Source organism: Bidens hawaiensis, unplaced genomic scaffold, assembly GCF_021521415.1.
Source record: "Bidens hawaiensis isolate Kalapana, Puna unplaced genomic scaffold, B.hawaiensis_p1.1 tig00044685_1, whole genome shotgun sequence".
In the NCBI taxonomy this organism is placed as follows: domain Eukaryota; kingdom Viridiplantae; phylum Streptophyta; class Magnoliopsida; order Asterales; family Asteraceae; genus Bidens; species Bidens hawaiensis.
In genome coordinates this window covers 17,064-29,112 of record NW_027505901.1, presented here as the reverse complement: position 1 = coordinate 29,112, position 12,049 = coordinate 17,064, and the positions used below count along the sequence as shown (strand labels likewise).

At 35.2% G+C, this 12,049-nt stretch overlaps 1 pseudogene; it reads right to left on the bottom strand.

The window, feature by feature from the left end:
* Nucleotides 1-7,522: 7,522 nt before the first annotated feature.
* On the bottom strand, nt 7,523-8,262 carry LOC143615842 (ribulose bisphosphate carboxylase small subunit, chloroplastic 4 pseudogene; annotated as a pseudogene).
* Nucleotides 8,263-12,049: the final 3,787 nt, after the last annotated feature.

Sequence of the window (12,049 nt, the reverse complement as noted above, 5' to 3'; positions counted from 1 at the left end):
CTAAGTGTTTTCATATAAAACAAAGTGTTTTCATTCAAAAGTAAAGTTAAAAATTTTATCAAGGTTAAGCTTAAAGGAAATAGCTTAATCTAGAAACACCATTCAAATATTTATACAAACCTATTTATGTATAGGTTAATATAATTCTCATTCACAATCAAGGTTTTCAAACACACACGACGGTACACGTGAATACGTTAAACCTTTACAAACATTCGAAACATATTTATACTCTATGAGATAAACGGCTTGTTTATCTTAAAGAGTCAGTCAACGTTTATATGAGATTATGTGATCTCTAAAACGTTTATAATACAAAATAGAAAATAAAAGCAACTCAGACCGATTACACATGTGTTTGGATCCATACATAACTGTCTAGCCTAACTAGTCAAAGGCTACGTGGCCGCAGGCTAACAGTCATAACTAGTTCTCCATTAGGGGCTACGTGGCTCAGGGAATACTTTTGTGTGAGTAGTGGTACAAATCCCAGGAATGAAATACTTCCTACTGAGCTTGTACATAAAACTATATTTGGATTGTAAGTACACTTTAAATATTTTTAGAGTCATACGTGTTCACCAGCACATAGCTGACGTATTTTTCCCACCAATTGCAGGTAACTAAGTATTAGTAAGCAATAACAAGGATTGGAGTCATCATGTCGATAGAGGCGCGTTACGAGATGGCTCAGTTTTTGATAATGAAATCCTTGTAATATAAACAAGTGTTTTGTAAAAGTATACTCGGGTATTTAATTCCTAAGTAGATTTTCAATGTAAATTAATATTTAATCAACCTAAAGTCTTCCGCTATAATCAACCTATAAACTCTGATATATTTACAAAACATGTACCAACTTGTGGTCACACTTCTAGGCCATATGTCAAGATGTGACATGTTGGTATCAGAGCCATCGGCCTCAACAAATTAGGTATTAAAATATTAGTACCTAAGCTTTAATCTTGAAGTTATTATTATTATTATTATTACTATTACTATTACTGTTACTGTTACTGTTACTTTGTAGGGATAGGATTGGTAATCTTCCTATCCCTAAATCTGATTAGTGCAGATGTCTTATAAAAACTATCTTCGTCATAGACGCCGAGTAGCCATTCGATCTAAGCCAACACCTATTCACGAACCATCTAGTATGGCGAGCAACAATAGTTATTATACCAAGTAGAATTGCTTCTCATTCTAATAAGAGAATTAGCCGAAGTAGAAGTGAAACAGTAAATTCAAGAAAACAAAGTAAAAGAGAAACCGAGAAGAAATAAAGCAATAAGAAAGAATCTGAAAAGAAGAAGGAAGAAAGTGCACAAAGCTCGACTGCTAAAAACGAGCTTCGTAATAAAACCAAGAAACTTAAAATACAAGAGGGTTGTGATTTCAAAGTTTTCAAGGTTTACAACCCAAAATAATTCCATGGGGACAAGAGAGCGATTGTTACCCTCCGTTGGTTGGAGGAGATGGAATCGATTGTGGTTATTAGTAAGTGTACCGAGAGAGAAAATGTGCAATATACCTCTCAGATGTTCAAAGGAGAGGCGTTGGAATGATGGAATACCCTTATTGAGGTCAAAGGTAGAGAAAATTTGTACAACTTAGAATGGAAAACGTTCAAAGAAATGATCTTAAAGAAATTCTATCCTATCCACGAAGTAGACCACATCCAAACCAAGTTATGGAACCACAAGGTCGTAGGAACGAATCTTAAGGAATATAACACAAAATTTCTTGAATATTGTAGGATTGTTCCTCATTTAGTCACTCCTGAATTCAATAAAGTGAATCGATACATCTACGAGCTACCAATTGAAATTCGTGATTTGGCCCATTCTCATATGCCATCTACAACGGAGTCTGCTATGGAGTTGGCAGGATATTTGATGGACGGAATGATCCGGAATAGATATGAAAATAAGAAAGATTATGGTAGACAATAGGTTGGAGGAAAAGTGAAGAAGAGTGAGAAGAAGAGGGACATAACATTTTTGTATACCCGCCTGGTTTGCAAAATGTGTGGAAGAATGCACTATGGTAGGTTCCAACGACCCTTAAGTACTATCACTTGTAATTTATGTAAAAAGACAGGTCATGTTGAAGTTGACTGTAAAAGAAAAAACTATGGTGTGTTTTTTACTGTGGAGAGAAGGGGCACTTTAGTATCGAGTGTCCAAAATAGAAACCAACAACAGCAGCAACTGGTGCAAGTGGTAGTGGTGTCAAGGCTGATTCCAAGAAAGGAAATGCCCACGTCTTCTTACTTGATACTCAGAAGGCTGCGGACATACCAGACGTGATCACCGGTACGTTTCCTATCAATAATGTTTATGCTAGAGTTTTGTTTGACTCGGGTGCTAACCAGAGTTTTATAGATTATAAGTTCTGTAGTCTATTAAATGAACCTCTAGTTATGTTAAATAATCATTATGAAGTAGAAACCGCTAATGGGAATTTTATTAGAATAACTGAAGCTCTAAGTAATGCAAACATTTCTTTAGTCGACCACGTCATACCTGTAAGATTGTTACCTATGACATTAGCAGGTTTTGATGTAGTTTTAGGTATGGATTGTTATCAACTAATCAATCCCGTATCCTATGTAATAATAAGGCAATAGATATCCGAACACCCAATAACAAAAAAATTCGGATAACTGGAGTTAAAGAAGCGAGAAAAGTTGGAATAATCTCGAAAATAAAAGCAAGTCGTGGCTTAGGTAAGGGATGCCTCGCATTCATGGTGTATGTAACCAAAGAACCCGAACCCAAAAAGATGGAAGAAGTTCCAGTTGTTTCAGAATTCAATTATGTGTTTTCCGAAGAGCTACCAGGAATCCCACCAGATAGAAAGTAGAGTTTAGGATTGATCTAATACCTGGAATGGCGCCTGTAGCCAAATCTCTTTATAGATTAACACCCATAGAAATGAAGGAGTTGAAGAAACAATTGGATGAGCTGCTAGAGAAATGGTTTATACAACGTTCGTCACCACGGGAGCTCCGATTCTATTTGTTAAAAAGAATGATGGATCAATGAGAATGTGTATAGATTATCGTGAGCTAAACAAGGTAACAATCAAGAACAAGTACCCATTGCCAAGGATTGATGATCTGTTTTATCAGCTTCAAGGAGCAAGTTAGTTTTCCAAAATTGATCTCAGATCAGGATACCATCAGTTGAAAGTGCAAGAAGAAGATATACCAAATACGGCATTCAGAACAAGATACGGGCATTATGAGTTCACAGTTATGCCTTTTGGACTCACAAATGCCTTGGTAGCTTTCATGGACATGATGAACCGAATATGCAAGCCACACCTTGATAAGTTTGTTATCGTGTTTATTGATGACATTCTGATTTACTCCAAGTCTAAGAAGATCATCAACTTCATCTTAAGATCATACTTGAAACCTTAAGAAAAGAGAATTTGTACGCCAAATTCTCTAAGTGTGAATTTTGGTTACCGGAAATTCAATTTCTTGGTCATATTGTAAACGAGAAAGGTATTCAAGTAGATCCATCAAAGATTGAAGCCATTACAAAATAGGAGAAACCCAAAACACCGACTTAAGTCAGAAGCTTTCTAGGTTTAGCTGGATACTACCGAAGGTTTATTCAAGACTTTTCTAGAATAGTTGTTCCATTAACCTCACTTACTAGGAAATCAGCTAGGTTTGAAACGGGACCGAAACAAGAAGAAGCATTGGAAACTCATAAGAAAAAGTTAACTAATGTGCCTATCTTGGCCTTGCCAGAAGGATTAGATAACTTCACCATATACTGTGATGCTTCGCATACAGGAATGGGACAATTAAAGATTCATGAAAAGAATTACACCACACATGACCTCGAATTGGGCACTATAATTTTTTCATTTAAGTTACGGCGACATTATTTGTATGGTGTTAAATTCACAATATACACAGATAACAAAATTCGAAACATATTTTCGATCAAAAAGAGTTGAATATGAGACAAAGACGCTTGATGGAAACTCTCAATGACTAAGATTGTGAAATCGTATATCATGAAGAAAAAGCCAACGTAGTGGCTGACGTTTTAAGTAGAAAAGAACATGATAAGCCAAAAAGAGTTCAAGCCCTCATACTAGAGCTCAAAGTTGACTTAGTCAACCAGATTAAAGAATCTCATAAATTGGCACTAGAGGACGTAAATATTAAGGCCAAAAGGGAAATGGAACCATTGATCAATTTGTTAAAGGGGACGATGAAATATATAGACTCGGCAAAAGAATTTGGGTACCGATGATCGGAAAATTACAAAATAAAATCATCGAGGAAGCACATAAGTCAAAATACATGATGCATCCGGTAGTGACAAGATGTATCACAATCTAAAGGGCGATTATTGGTGGATTGGTATGAAGAAGGATATTGCTCTATATGTTGCTAAATGCCTAACGTGTTCAAAGGTAAAAGCTGAACACCAAAAGCCGTTAGGATTATTAAAACAACTAGAAATACCCATATGAAAATGGGATATAATAACCATGGATTTCATGATGAAGTTATCTAAAACTTCACGTCAAAATGATGCAATCTGGGTTATTGTAGATAGACTTACCAAGTTTGCTCATTTCATTCTGATACAAGAAACCTATAGCATGGATAAGTTAGCACAATTTTATGTAGAAAACGTAGTATATTTACATGGTGTGCCGTTATCCATTATCTCCGATAGATATATTCGTTTCACCTCAAATTTTTGGGCAAGATTTCAAAAAGCAATGGGAACACGACTAAATCTAGGTACTGCATATCATCCTCAAATAGATGGGAAAAGTGAACGTACAATTCAAACTTTGGAGGATATGCTTCGTGCATGTGTAATTGATTTAGGAGGTAGTTGGGACACTCATCTATCTCTAATGGAATTCTCGTACAACAATAGTTATCATACGAGTATCCAAATGGCACCATTTGAAGCACTATATGGACATAAGTGTAGAACACCTGTATGTTGGTCTGAGACAAGTGATAGACAGAAAAGCTATGTGGATATTCTTCGTAAACCTTTAGAATTCAAAGAAGGAGATAGAGTACTACTCAAAGTGTCACCCTGGAAAAGTTTAGGAAGATTTGGAAAGAAAGGGAAATTGAGTCCACGTTTTGTTGGACCATTCAAAATACTTGAACGGATTGGACCAATTGCTTATCGACTAGAGTTACCTGAAGAAATGAAGGACATTCACGATGTGCTTCACATATCTAATCTACGCAAGTTTTTAGCCAATGAAACTCTTGCAATGCCTTTGAAGGACATGAAAGTCAATGTGAAGCTTAAGTTTGTAGAACAACCGATTTATATCGAGGACAACATGATCAAGTTCCTCAAACGCAAGCGACTCAAGCTCGTGAAAGTCAAATGGGATTCTAGACGAGGACCTGAGTATATGTGAGAGCTCGAGTCAGAAATAAAGAAGAAGTATATGTGGGAGATCATGTTACCTTTTTCATCATTCATGTCAAACGCATGTATCAAAACTTATTTTAGACATATATTTAATCTTTGGAAAATTGGATATAAATAATCTCAACTATTAACTATTGTCAAATAATAGTCCAAGTAACGAAATGTCAGTTGATGGTTCCGTTTTTAACATATTTGCTCCCAATGATTTGCGACCAACAAAATTCTAACACAGTTAGTCTTTCGTCGCCATTAAAATGTTATTTTCTTGCCGGAAAACTTAACCATTTTTGCTAGAAAACTCCACCTAAAAACCACCACCACCACCACTCGAAAACCATCGCCTCCACCGCCGCCAACCACCACCACTTGAACACCACTGCTGACTACCACCACCTGAACACCACTGTCACCAACTTACTCACCACCAGCCAACCACCACCACTTGAGCACCACCAATTAACTCTGATGGTAGTTCTAGGGTTCTAGTAAACTCAATAATTGAGGCTTTTATTAGAAAAAGGTTTTTTAAGTCAAGATTACAAAGAGATTTGGGACAAAGATGTTGAGGTTTTTTTTTGCAAATTGGATATTAATAATCCTATCTACATGTTGTTGGCTGATAATAATCTCAACCAAGTATATTCTCACTGTTGGTCCCAAATTTTAAAAAATAAAAAAAGAGGCTCTCAGTTGTCCCACGTTAAAAAAATACTTAACGACGTTAAGTTTTTTTTTTTCTAGAATTTTAAAATGAATTTTGAGGGCTTTTGATCATAATGATGATACGAGCTGATTGATGTGAAATTTGCTCGAAACAATGTTCCAAACATCTTAAATTTTGTTAATTGGAAATTCAAACACCCGATTTGAAGCACTAATGATTAATTTGTTTGGAGCATTGTTTCGAGTTAAGTTTTACATCAGTCAACTCGTATTCTTCTTCCGACCAAAAGCCTTAAAATAACACTTTGAAATTTGATAAAAACTTAACGCCGTTGAACTTTTTTTAACGGGGGACCACCTATGGGAATAAACTCATATGAGATTATTATCGACCAGTAACATTTAGTTGGATTATTAAAATCTAATTTGCCTTTTTTCCCCAAAATGGAGTTTTCTAACCAAAAACGTTTTTCCAACGATTGGCGACTAATGACGTTAGGGCTTTGTTAGTCGCATATAGTTAGAAGCAAATATGTTAAAAGATGGAATCGTCGACAGACATTTCGTTAGTTGGACTGTTATTTGCCAATACTATGCCAATAGTTGAGATTATTTAAATTAATTTGCCTAGTCTTTTATAATTAATGTGTCTTAGTCTAGCATGCTAAAATTAATTAGATTTATTCAAACATTGGCTAAAAGCAAACATTTTCCATAAGTAACAAGTTTAGCCGTTCCTAATACCGTTCAGTTGCAACATTTTCCATCTTTAGAATAAATCCAATTCAATTGGTTGAAAGTCTTTAAACCATATTGAAGATTCTTGTATATGTGACTAGTTGAACGTGGATCAACATACCCACCAAGCAACATCATCATCCTACATATAAAATACCTAATATATCAGTGAAACTAATTTTGTGCCCAAATTATAATTTTGTACTAAAATGTGGCATTGTTGCTTTTCTGAAAGCCTCGTTCTTGCCTTTAGCAACCAGTAAATCCCTCTTGAAATAACAAGGCTTACCACACTTCCAACATGTTATTGCATCTAGCTCAAGCTTGTAAACTTACCCATGAGTATGGTAAAGCTCGAGATTTAAATAGACCTTGAAACGAGCCGACTTTTAGTTTAAATTCACTTAAACGGATAATAATCGACCCAACTAGACGCATTTACACCATGGATGTAATCTTTTTAAGAATTGTGTAAATGCTTAGAAGTATTGCTTTACAATACAATTTGGCTCCGTACGAGTGCTCAAGACTCCCAACACAGTTTGTTTGTAATTAGCTATTTAAAGACAACCTAATCACAATCACTGAGCATAACTTGTTCATAGCTGACATTTGTTTGTTTGAGGTATTCAACAAATAACGTGATATGAATATGAAAATAAAGAATAAAACAAATCAAATCACAAAGATGATTAGATAGCTTCAACATGGTTCGAAAAGTGGATACATAAAAGACTGTACTCTTACTTATTCTCCTCTTGAGTTCATTTAAAAAAGTTGGAAAAATAGTAAAAAAAAAAGGTAGAAATATTTCTCGCTTATTTTTCATATGGCTTGTGCGCGATGAAGCTGATACATTGAACTTGACGGACGTTGTCGAATCCAATGATACGGACCCATGCTGTTGGGTACTCCTTCACGCACTCCTCTACCTCCTTCAACACCTGGGCGGAGTCAGTGCACCCAAACATGGGCAACTTCCACATGGTCCAGTATCTGCCGTCATAGTACCCAGGAGACCTGTGGTTCTCACGGTAGACGTACCCGTGTTCCAACTCAAATTCCAAACAAGGAACCCACTTGTTGCGGAGAAGGTAGTCAACTTCTTTCGACAATTGGAGTGGGGTTAGAGGTGGAAGGTATGAAAGAGTCTCGTATTTCTTCTTTCCAATTGGAGGCCACACTTGCATGCATTGCACTCTTCCGCCGTTGCTGGGAAGGGAAGAGAAGTCGTTTTCCGCCTTCTTGGTGCATGGAAATTGGCGGTGGACCTGAGTCCGGTGAACGGAGCCACCATGGTGGCTTGAGTTGGGACGGCTGCGGTGGTCATGGTGGCTGAGGAAAGTGAAGCCATTTTAATGTTTGGGTTTGAAACCAAATTGATTTGCTTTGGTTAATTGTTAATATGTAAGTATATATAATGGTTTGAGGAGGGTGGCAATTTGCATCAAAGGGGCTATAATCAATCCAGTAGATAAGTTATTAGTGGTGTGGTAGTTGTGGCCTATGGTTCATGATAATACTTGCATGCCACACAAGAGTAAACCATTCGGATAGATGAAGCTAACCCAAAGTTTATGGATGGCCATACGATCATCTCTTTCTATTTTTATTTTCTTTCTCTCTTTTCTATTTTTCATTTTTAGATTCGGATAGGTGAAATATTAGATTTGTCGAGTAATCCGTAGCGCTCAAGTTGTCAGAATAGATGTCGGGTGTGACGGATGGCTTGTAACCCAGTTCGAATAAAAGAGGCATTAACACCTTTACTTCGGTGGTGGTTGAAACCATGACCTGAAATTTAGCTTCGGTAGAGGATCGTGTTAATGCTGGTTGACGTTAAGAGCTCCAAGCAACTGGATTTGATCTAAGATAAACAATACACACTATTGTACTACGATAACTGGACCGGTCAAGACTAGCCCAATCCGTGTCATTAAACGCATGAATATGTAACGGAGACCGGTGTTTAAAAAGTAGCCCATGATGAAAAGTGATGTGAAGGTAGCGAAGCATGTAACATTCGTTAATTTTTAAACTCGAAACCCCGACCCGTTTTAAACTTATATATATATATATATATATATATATATATCGGATCTTCATATATTACAGATTTATATTTTTAATGTAAGATAATGTTATTTAATTTTTATGATTTTAATTCCAACTTTTATTTCACGTATTTTGTACCTTTATTGCATCTAAATTTAGTCCAAGAATCAATTGTGTCAAATCTCAAAAATTCTGAAAATCTGAGTGTGACGCGCAACACGATAATCATAAGATTTATCCTGGAAATAATTGGGTCACGATACGTGACAATCCTTTCCTCTCGACCGTCGCATACACAACTGAACCCAAGATCTTGTAGACCCAGATGCGTCGTGCTACGCGACGCAAGGACCTTTGGTCCGTCGCGATGCGCGACATCTAGTTCTTTTTCGTTTTTCTTATTTAATCTTGCCATTACTTTGTGTTTTGGTCAATTCAAACTATTTTTGTTTATGTATGTGTTTTATGAGGTTAGTAAACTATTTTTATTATAGTTCTTATGTTTCAACTCATTATTGATAATTAATTTGATGTTTTAACTAGTTTTCAACGATAATTAACAAGCAATGACCAATTCAAATTCCTTTGAATAATCTCTTTCTCAATTCCTCTATACATAGAGTTTCTCTTCTTCTCACTTTGCCACAATTCAATTCACGAATTTTCTTTTTGTTCTTGCCATTTAAAGAGTTCTTGCTTAATTTGACACTGAAAGTCAATCCGATCAAGTTTCATCTTTTATTTTCATGTCCAATCTGCGGGTATGTTTGTGTTATTTTTCTACATTTTTTTCATCATTTAGAGTGTGATGCTTGGTTGAAAATAATTTAACAATGGTGTTACTTCATAAAAAATGAACTCGGCTTGCTTATGCAACCATTCGATTAAAGTTTGGATATTTTTATATTCTTAACTTTCAAAAATTGATTCTTTCGTTTCCTAAATTCTAAAATAATAATATTTTTGCCATGTCGGGACAAAATTTTGCATAAGTCGAGTTTGTAGCTGACCGAGCATGAACCAGTCGCTTGAACTTGTTTTCATTTTTAGGTGTGTTTCGGTTTTTCTTGAAACGAGTCAAATTTATAAACATGACTAACTATTATTAAAACCGATTCTTAGATAAAACTAGAATTTACAAACTTAAAAGTTTTACGACGAAAACATAATAACTGATTACAACGATATATATAGATATATGTGTGTGTGTGTGTGTGTGTGCGCGCGTGTGTGTGTGTATATATAGCAAGGTTATAATAAGAAGTTGATTTTTCCTAAAAAGTGTAGAAAGTGTGTTTTCACCATTATATCTAATAAAACACACAACGATTAAAATAAAACACACCGCACAATAAACACACTTTCCATATCCACCATCAGATCAACATATCTAACGCACCAGATTACTTCTTACACTTTTTAAATACACTTCACTTCTTATTTTAACCCCACCATATATATGTATATTAATTTATAAACAGACAGACTGATGAACAACATCAGTCCAAAGACCATTCCAATGCTCCTTTTCGCCATGCATAAACTAAACCAACAATTAAGATAAGCACAAAAATTAATGCTTCTACAAATACAGATACACCTAATACATCGAAACTCATTGCCCATGAATAAAGAAAAATAGTTTCAACATCAAAAACAACAAAAACTAGAGCAAACATATAATAGCGGATTCTAAATTGTAACCAAGCGTCGCCTATTGGTTCTATACCTGATTCATAACTAGAAAGTTTTTCCGGTCCTTTGCTACTCGGAGCTAAAAATCCCGAAATGAAAAATACCAAAATAGGAATAAGACTTGATATTATCAGAAATGCCCAAAAAATATCATATTCGTAAAGCAGAAACCTAGATGCACTCCTATAAACGTGGAAAATATACCGGATTAGTAAATTCAACTTGAACTTTTTAAGTCGTTCATAACTGTTTAGTTAAAGTAAGAATTGCTTTTGGTCCAACCATCTAGTTTCCTTTTGCGGGGCGTGGTTCCTTTCAAGATTCATCGATTAGAATCCTATTTTTAGTACATCACTTTTGCTTTTTTTTAGTTATAGTTAAAATTGATTTGGTTAATCTGTTATACAATGAAACGATTAAGGTTAGGGTAAATGATACTAGGTTAGAAGCGAACTTAAATCATATATTTATTACCAGTTTCCGTTATGAATAGATGGTGAACGAGCTCTTGAAACCCGTCGGCCTTCACGAATCTTGGAAACGATTATAACAGGCTCGGGCATCATGATTGAGTTAGGGTTTAGTTTCGCAAGATTGAGAAGAAGGTGTAGACACGTTTAATTAGATTATAATGGCTGTTATATAAGGTTTTAAAGATTAGGGTAAATCGGTTCGTTTATATTCAAAATACGTATCATAAGGGATCTTATTCCCTAATTAAGTTGTCGGTGGAGTTCGTATAAGGCATTACGAAGATTTGCACAAATCAATTTGGCTATTAGAACGAGAATTAAGCTTCAAGCAAACTAAACGGGTTGCGGGTATGCGGGTTTGGATCCAGATACGTGTCTAAAGGTTAAAGGGTTTGGGTTGGAATGTGGGTTATGAATATTAATATAATAATATAATCAGTTTTTAAAATTTGGTCCCTCTATTATGAAGATGGAAACTAAAATGGTGTTAAGTATTGATTAGGGTGTAAATTATATAATCTTGAAAGTTGTTTTATATAAAATAAATAAATAAATAGTTAAAAAATAATATTAAACTAACTAATTAACTCGATATTTTATTGATAAAATTTTCCGTATATAAAAGCGGGTCGGGTTATGTCTAATAAGTATTAATTTGGAAAAATCCGAGTTGCTACACAAGGGTTGTTTAAAATAGTTATGTTGCATACTCACTTGATAAGTAATTAACTTATTTTAGTGGATTAACATCAACAATCCGTTTTCACAACATTGTCATTTGAGATGAGCAATTACTAATAATACTTCATTCGGTCCATGTTAATATTAGGATTTATGTTTTTTAACCAAGCCCTTACAAGAATGGCAGTTCTCCGACTTATCATCGAGCTCGGTACTTGGTGTCTCTTTTAAAGTTTATTATTCAAGGCCTCAGAAGAGTGACAGTTTCCATGCTTATCGTCAAGCTCGATACTTGGTTTA